Consider the following 7,818-nt stretch of genomic DNA (forward strand, 5'->3'; position numbering starts at 1 on the left):
TTTGTATTTATATAAAAACATAAAAAAATAAAAAAATACTATATTTATGTATATCTATATATATAAAAGTGTTAATTAAAAAGTTTTTATAATTTAAAAAAAATTAATTTTCTATTTTTTGTTTATAATAAAAAATTAATAAGTGTTTTTATATAAGTTTATTTTAAATTTTTATAAATATTGTGTAACATTTACAAAAATAAAAATAAAAATAAAAATAAAAAAATAAATTAAAATTGGGCCGAGGCCTGATCGAAGCCCAAGGACTTCCTGGACTGCCTGTCATGCGATCACATGACTGAGTAGCACGAAAACCATGCACTCGCATGGTGTGATCTGACAAGCCTGAAACCTAAGACAGCATTTATTACGCGTAAGTTTTAATTATTATTATTATTGTTAACCATAATTAGGGTTTAGGTAATTAATTAGTTTTTAAATTTTAGTTTTAATATATAATTAGTATTTTTAAGTTTTAATATTCTTATTAACTATATAAATTAATACTTTTATAAAATAATAATATAAAAATAATATTTTTATAAAATTTATATTTTTATCATTTTAGTTATAATTTGTATTTTTATCGTTTATTTCGTAATATTTTTTTTCGTTCGTAACTAGTTTTAAACTTAGTTTTTGTAGTTATTTTATATTTCTAGATTTTTAGGCTTTGCCGTAAAATCCCTTAAGTGCTTTTTCTTTAGATTAAGATTTAGGCGCTTTAGAATCTTACGACGTCGCTTATCGCCTTAGTTTTAAATAAATTTTAGTGCCTTTTAAGTAATTGCCGTTTTTGATTTAGAATTCCTTTTAAGCTTTAATACCTTTAGACGCAAGTTTAATATTTAGTTTTTAGACTTTTAAGTTTCGACGCTCTACTTTCTTATTATTGTTTTTCGACTTTTTATTTTTCGACGTTTGTTTTTCGATTTTTATTTTTTGACGCGTTTTTTCTTTCTCATTTCTACGCTCTAGTTTTTAAGACATAGAATTTTCTTTATTTTCTTTAAACTTCGACGGAAAAATTATTTTAAGCGGTTAAATTGATAGACATCCAAAATTTTCTGCTTCGTAGTAATAGTTAGATTTGTTAGTGGCTGAGTTGTGGATTTTCCGAATTAAAGGATCCTGGCTCCCTGCTGCATCTTTTGGCTATTCGAAACGTGGGCAAAAGCAGAAAAGTCTATTAATTTAATAACTTATATAATTTTTATTTTTATAACTAATAGGATATTCAGTGAATGCACCGAGCAAAACGTTCACCACCTTTCATACGTTCACCACCGGTAACTCGATCAAGACATCTAGCCAATATTGTCGCAGTTGATTTTTCTTTAGAATCATCATCTTGTCGAACAAGTATTCCAACTCAAATTTCCGATAATCCATTTTTTGAACCCGACTTCACAATTGAGAACCCGGAGGATATTCAAGGACAATTCCAAGATCCTGAACCACTAATTATTCCTCCTGAATCACAAACCGTTAAATCAGAATCCTCTAGTGATTCGTATTCAACAAATTCAATTATGGAAGTAACGGAACCTCTAAGTATGGAAGATCGAATGAGAGCCACACGCATGGGCCAAGGACACGCCATTATTAAGCCAGACATTAATGTGCCAGATTATGAAATTAAAGGACAAATCCTACACATGGTAACTAATCGATGCCAATATAGTGGTACGCCAAAAGAAGATCCAAACGAACATCTTCGAACCTTTAATAGGATCTGTACTCTATTCAAAATCAGAGAAGTTGAGGATGAACAGATCTATCTCATGTTGTTTCCATGGACTTTAAAGGGAGAAGCCAAAGATTGGTTAGAATCGTTACCTGAAGGAGCGATTGACACATGGGATGTCTTAGTTGAAAAATTTCTTAAAAGATTCTTTCCAGCATCTAAAGCCGTGAGACTTCAAGGAGAAATTGTTACGTTCGCGCAAAAGCCAAATGAAACATTATATGAGGCGTGGACAAGATTCGGGAAGTTGTTGAGAGGATGTCCTCAACATGGTTTAGACACTTATCAAATAGTACAAATATTCTACCAAGGTGTCGATGTTGCTACACGAAAAGACATCGACACAGCAGTTGGTGGTTCCATTATGAAGAAAACCACAACTGAAGCTCACAAAATCATTGATAACACAGCCTCCCACTCGCATGAGTGGCATCAAGAAAAAGATATTTTTCGTTCATCTAAAGCAGCTAGAGCCGATTCTAGCCATGACTTTGATTCTGTTTCCGCAAAAATAGATGCTTTCGAGAGACGAATGGAAAAGATGACTAAAGATATTCACGCAATACGAATCAGTTGTGAGCAATGCGGTGGACCACACTTAACGAAAGATTGTCACATTGAGCAAACGATGGAACAATGTGAGAATGTTTCCTACATGAACTAAAGGCCGGGAAATAATTATCAAAATAATTATCAACCTCCAAGGCCAAACTTCAATCAAAATCAAAACATTCTTTACAATCCAAATGGACCTAACAATAACTCGTACAACCAATAAGGTCTGAATAACCAACCAACTCAAAACAATAATTTCAATCAACAAAGGCCTAACTTGTATAAACCACCACAACAAACCGAAGATAAAAAGTCAAATCTGGAAGAAATGGTACAAAAGTTAATTGAATCTCAAACACAATTTATTGCATCTCAAACCCAAACGAATGAGAGGTTTGATCAGTCATTTAGAACTCAACAAGCTTCCATTTTGAATCTAGAAAAACACGTAGGTACTCTTGCTAGCATGATGAGTGAGAGGGAACAAGGAAAGCTATTGATAATGCTAAAAACGAACATATATTTCATAGCATTATTCCTCAAGAAAGACAAGCTTTTAGTTGCAATTGTTCTATTTACAAGTGATATTCGTTTAAATAATAAAAGGTGAAGACAAAAGACAGATTCGACGAATTAAAGACGCAAACGACCAAAAAGCTCAAAAGTACAAAAGACAATCAAAGAGGTTCCAATTATTGATAAGAAACGTCTCGAAATTACAAGAGTACAAGATTCAAAACGCAAAGTACAAAATATTAAATTGTACGCAAGGACGTTCGAAAATCCGGAACCGGGACCAGAGTCAACTCTCAACGCTCGACGCAACGGACTAAAAATTACAAGTCAACTATGCACATAAATATAATATAATATTTAAATAATTCTTATAATTATTTATATATTATAATAAATAATAAAAACCGTCGGCAAGAAAGACTCCAAACTGGACTGAGCTGTAATTTCAATCTCCGCGACTCGCGGAGTTTGAAGGCCAAAAATGTCGCGAGTCGCGGAGCCCCAAGTTTTGAAAGTCACTATAAAGCCAACCGAATTCTGAGCATTTTTCATCATCTTTTTCCTTCTTCTCTCAATATATACGTAAAAATATATATATAATTTATATTTTAATTTTAATTTTAATTTTAAATCCTAATAATAAGGGTATGTTAGCGAATATTGTAAGGGTGTAAGTCGAAATTCTGTCCGTGTAACGCTACACTATTTTTAATCATTGTAAGTTATGTTCAACCTTTTTAATTTAATGTCTCGTAGCTAAGTTATTATTATGCTTATTTAATCCGAAGTAATCATGATGTTGGGCTAATTACTAAAATTGGGTAATTGGGCTTTGTACCATAATTGGGGTTTGGATAAAAGAACGACACTTGTGGAAATTAGACTATGGGTTATTAATGGGTTTTATATTAATTAAATAATACCTTGTTAATTTAATATACAAACTTATAATTCGACGTATTTATATATAACCACATACGCTTGACTGGGTACGGTGAGCGGGATATCTATAAATACCAATAATTATTCATTTTACCGGATACGGAACTGGATTAATAGTTAATAGACTTGTTGAAACAGGGGTGAATTACATTAAAGGGTAATTGGTGTAATTGTTAACAAAGTAGTAAAACCTTGGTTTACACGCAGTCGATAACCTGGTGTATTCATTAAACAAAGTATTAAAACCTTGTTACAATTCGAATCCCCAATTAGTTGGAATATTTGACTTCGGGAATAAGAATAATTTGACGAAGGCTTTCGCTCTTTATATTTATGACTGATGGACTATTATGGACAAAATCCGTATGGACATATTAAATAATCCAGGACAAAGGACAATTAACCCATGTGCATAAAACTAAAATCAACACGTCAAACATCATGATTACGGAAGTTTAAATAAGCATAATTCTTTTATTTCATATTTAATTTCCTTTATTTTATATTTAATTGCACTTCTAATTGTCGCAATTTTATTGTTATTGTATTTAATTGCACTTTTAATTATCGTACTTTTTAATTATCGCAAGTTTATTTTATCGCACTTTTATTATTCGCAATTTCATTATCGTTATTTACTTTACGCTTTAATTTAAGTCTTGTATTTATTTTTAATATTTTACATTTGGTTTTAACTGCGACTAAAGTTTTAAAATCGACAAACCGGTCATTAAACGGTAAAAACCCCCCTTTATAATAATAATATTACTTATATATATATTTGTATTTTTATAAAAGTAAACTAATATAGCGTTTAGCTTTGTTTAAAGATTTCCCTGTGGAACGAACCGGACTTACTAAAAACTACACTACTGTACGATTAGGTACACTGCCTATAAGTGTTGTAGCAAGGTTTAAGTATATCTATTCTATAAATAAATAAATATCTTGTGTAAAATTGTATCGTATTTAATAGTATTTCCTTATAAAATTTAATAGTATTATATACACTCTGCTCAAACTATCAAGTATTTTTGGCGCTGCTGCCGGGGAATCTCTTAAAAGCCGGAAGCGCAACGCTAATATAAAAAAAAAAAAAAATTTTTAGTTTACTTTTATTAAATTTCGTTTTTATAAAAATACGTTTTAAATATTCGAAAATATAAAAAGAAAAACCAAAAATATAAATACTTTTAGGAGTTTGATAAATATTTAAGTTTTATAAAGTTTCTTTAGTTTGTAAAAATATAAGTTTTATTTAATTTATTTTATAAATATATTTTATAAATATAAAAAACTGAAAAAAAAATATAAATATACATAAATCTATTTTTTTTTTGTTATAAAGTATTTTATTTTTATCTTAGTTATTAAAGATAAGTTTTATTTCATATAAATATTTTAATTAGATAATATAAACAGAAAATATAAAAACATAAAATAAAATAAAAAGAAGAAAAATGCGTCGAATTTTAAACGTGTCAGTTGAATTTTGGAACCCCGCGACTCGCGGGGTTTGCTGCATCTATTACCGCGACTCGCGGAGCTTTTCTGACACGCGACAGAACCCTAATTCAGCATTAATTACGGGTAATTATTAATTATTATTATTATTTAACCCTAATTATTATTATTATTATAATTAGTTTTATTTTAACTTTTACTTTTTATTTAATTTATGTATTTAGTATTAATTAGTTTAATTAATTTATAAAATTAGTAGTTTTAATAAATAAATAATATAAAAATAATATTTTTATAAAAATTGTACTTTTTACAACTTTTTGTATATTTTTATATTTTATCCCTTTTTAATTGTTTTAGCGTAATATTTGTATTTTTCGCTCATATTTAGTTTTAAACTTAGTTTTTGCAATAGTTATTTTTACTTCTAGATTTTTAGGCTTTGCCGTAGAATTCCTTAAGTGCTTTTTCTTTAGACTAAGATTTGCCTTTTTAAGTTTTAGTTTCTTTTTAAGTTATTTTCATTTGAGATTTAGTTTTTCTTGTAAGCTTTAATATTTTTAGACACCTTTTACCTATGTATCAATTATCATTCCAATTAGTAATCTCAATTTGCGATTATAATTTTAAGTTAGTTGTAGTAATAAGGTTAGGTTAGTCAAGTATTTTTAAGTTTTATAAGTTTCTTTTATTTTTCCGTCGCCTTTTATTTTTCTTTCTTATTTTTTCTTTTTCGACCTTTTTCGACGAACTCTTTTTCTTTCTTATTTCTCGCTATTCTAGTTTTAGGACATAGATTTTTAATCTACTTCTTATCTAAATTTCTTAAAATTACGAAAATTTATTTTAAGTGGTTAAATTGATAGACATCAAAATTTTCTGGTTCGTAGTAATAGTTGGATTTGTACGTGGACCGGGTTATTGGAGCCAAACAGTCCTCAATTATATTGAGACCAAACGAATCCTGCCCCTCTGCTACATCTTTTGGCTATTCGAAACGTGGGCAAAATCAGAAAAGTCTATTGATTGGATAACTTATTATAATTTTTCTTTCCTTTTAAAACTAATAGGATATTCAGTGAATGCACCGAGCAAGACGTTCACCACCTTTTGTACGTTCACCACCTGTAACTAGATCAAGACATTTAGCAAATATTACTGCCGTTGATTTTTCTTTAGAATCGTCATCCAGTCGACCAAGTACTTCAGTTCAAATTTCCGATAATCTATTTTTTGAACCCGACCTCACAATTGAGAATCCGGAGAATATTCAGGAACGATTCGTAGATCCTGAACCACTAAACTTTCCTCCGGAACCACCAATCATTCAAACAGAGATTGTTGAGGAACGAACCATTAAATCAGAATCATCTAGTGATACCGATTCAACAAATTCAATTATGGAGAATCTGGAACCTTTAAGTATGGAAGACCGAATGAGAGCTAAACGCACTGGCCAAGGTCACGCAATTACTCATCCAGACATTAATGCGCCAGATTATGAAATCAAAGGACAAATTCTACACATGGTGACTAATCAATGCCAATTTAGTGGTGCGCCGAAGGAAGATCCAAATGAACATTTACGTACCTTTAATAGGATCTGCACACTATTTAAAATCCGAGAAGTAGAGGATGAACAGATATATCTCATGTTATTTCCCTGGACTTTAAAGGGAGAAGCCAAAGATTGGTTGGAATCGTTACCTGAAGGGGCGATCGATACATGGGACGTTTTAGTTGAAAAATTTCTTAAACAATTCTTTCCGGCATCTAAAGCCGTAAGACTTCAAGCAGAAATTGTTACGTTTACACAGAAGCCAAATGAAACTCTATATGAGGCGTGGACAAGATATGGAAAGTTATTAAGAGGATGTCCGCAACATGGTTTAGACACCTGTCAAATAGTACAAATATTCTACCAAGGATGCGACATCACTACAAGGAAAGACATAGATATAGCAGCTGGTGGTTCTATTATGAAGAAAACCGAAACTGATGCTTACAAAATTATTGATAACACTGCTTCCCACTCACATGAGTGGCACCAAGAAAAAGATATCGTTAGATCATCTAAAGCAGCTAGAGCCGATTCTAGCCATGACTTAGATTCCATTTCCGCAAAGATAGATGCTGTGGAGAGACGAATGGAAAAGATGACTAAAGATATTCACTCAATACGAATTAGTTGTGAGCAGTGTGGAGGACCACATTGGACAAAAGATTGTCTCAGTATTGAATTAACAATGGAACAAAGAGAGAATATTTCATACATAAACCAAAGGCCTGGAAATAATTATCAGAATAATTATCAACCGCCAAGACCAATTTACAATCAAAACTAGAATTATAACCGAAATATTCCATACAACAACCAACAAGGTCCTAGCAATCAACAAGTATCCAATAATACTTTCAACCAGCAAAGACCTAATGTTCAAAACAAACCACCACAACAAACCGATGATAAAAAGCCGAATTTAGAAGATATGATGACGAAGCTAGTTGAAACTCAAACGCAGTTTTTCACATCTCAAAAACAAACCAATGAACAAAATGCTCAAGCATTTAGAAATCAACAAGCTTCTATTCAA

General features: G+C 30.7%; 1 non-coding gene across 1 annotated transcript; it reads right to left on the reverse strand.

Annotated features, from left to right (window-relative positions):
- Positions 1-1,916: 1,916 nt before the first annotated feature.
- LOC139903230 (small nucleolar RNA R71) lies at positions 1,917-2,023 on the reverse strand. The gene has a single exon (XR_011778066.1). It is a non-coding gene; the product is annotated as a small nucleolar RNA R71 (small nucleolar RNA).
- Positions 2,024-7,818: the final 5,795 nt, after the last annotated feature.

This window comes from Rutidosis leptorrhynchoides, chromosome 3 (assembly GCF_046630445.1).
Source record: "Rutidosis leptorrhynchoides isolate AG116_Rl617_1_P2 chromosome 3, CSIRO_AGI_Rlap_v1, whole genome shotgun sequence".
NCBI lineage: Eukaryota > Viridiplantae > Streptophyta > Magnoliopsida > Asterales > Asteraceae > Rutidosis > Rutidosis leptorrhynchoides.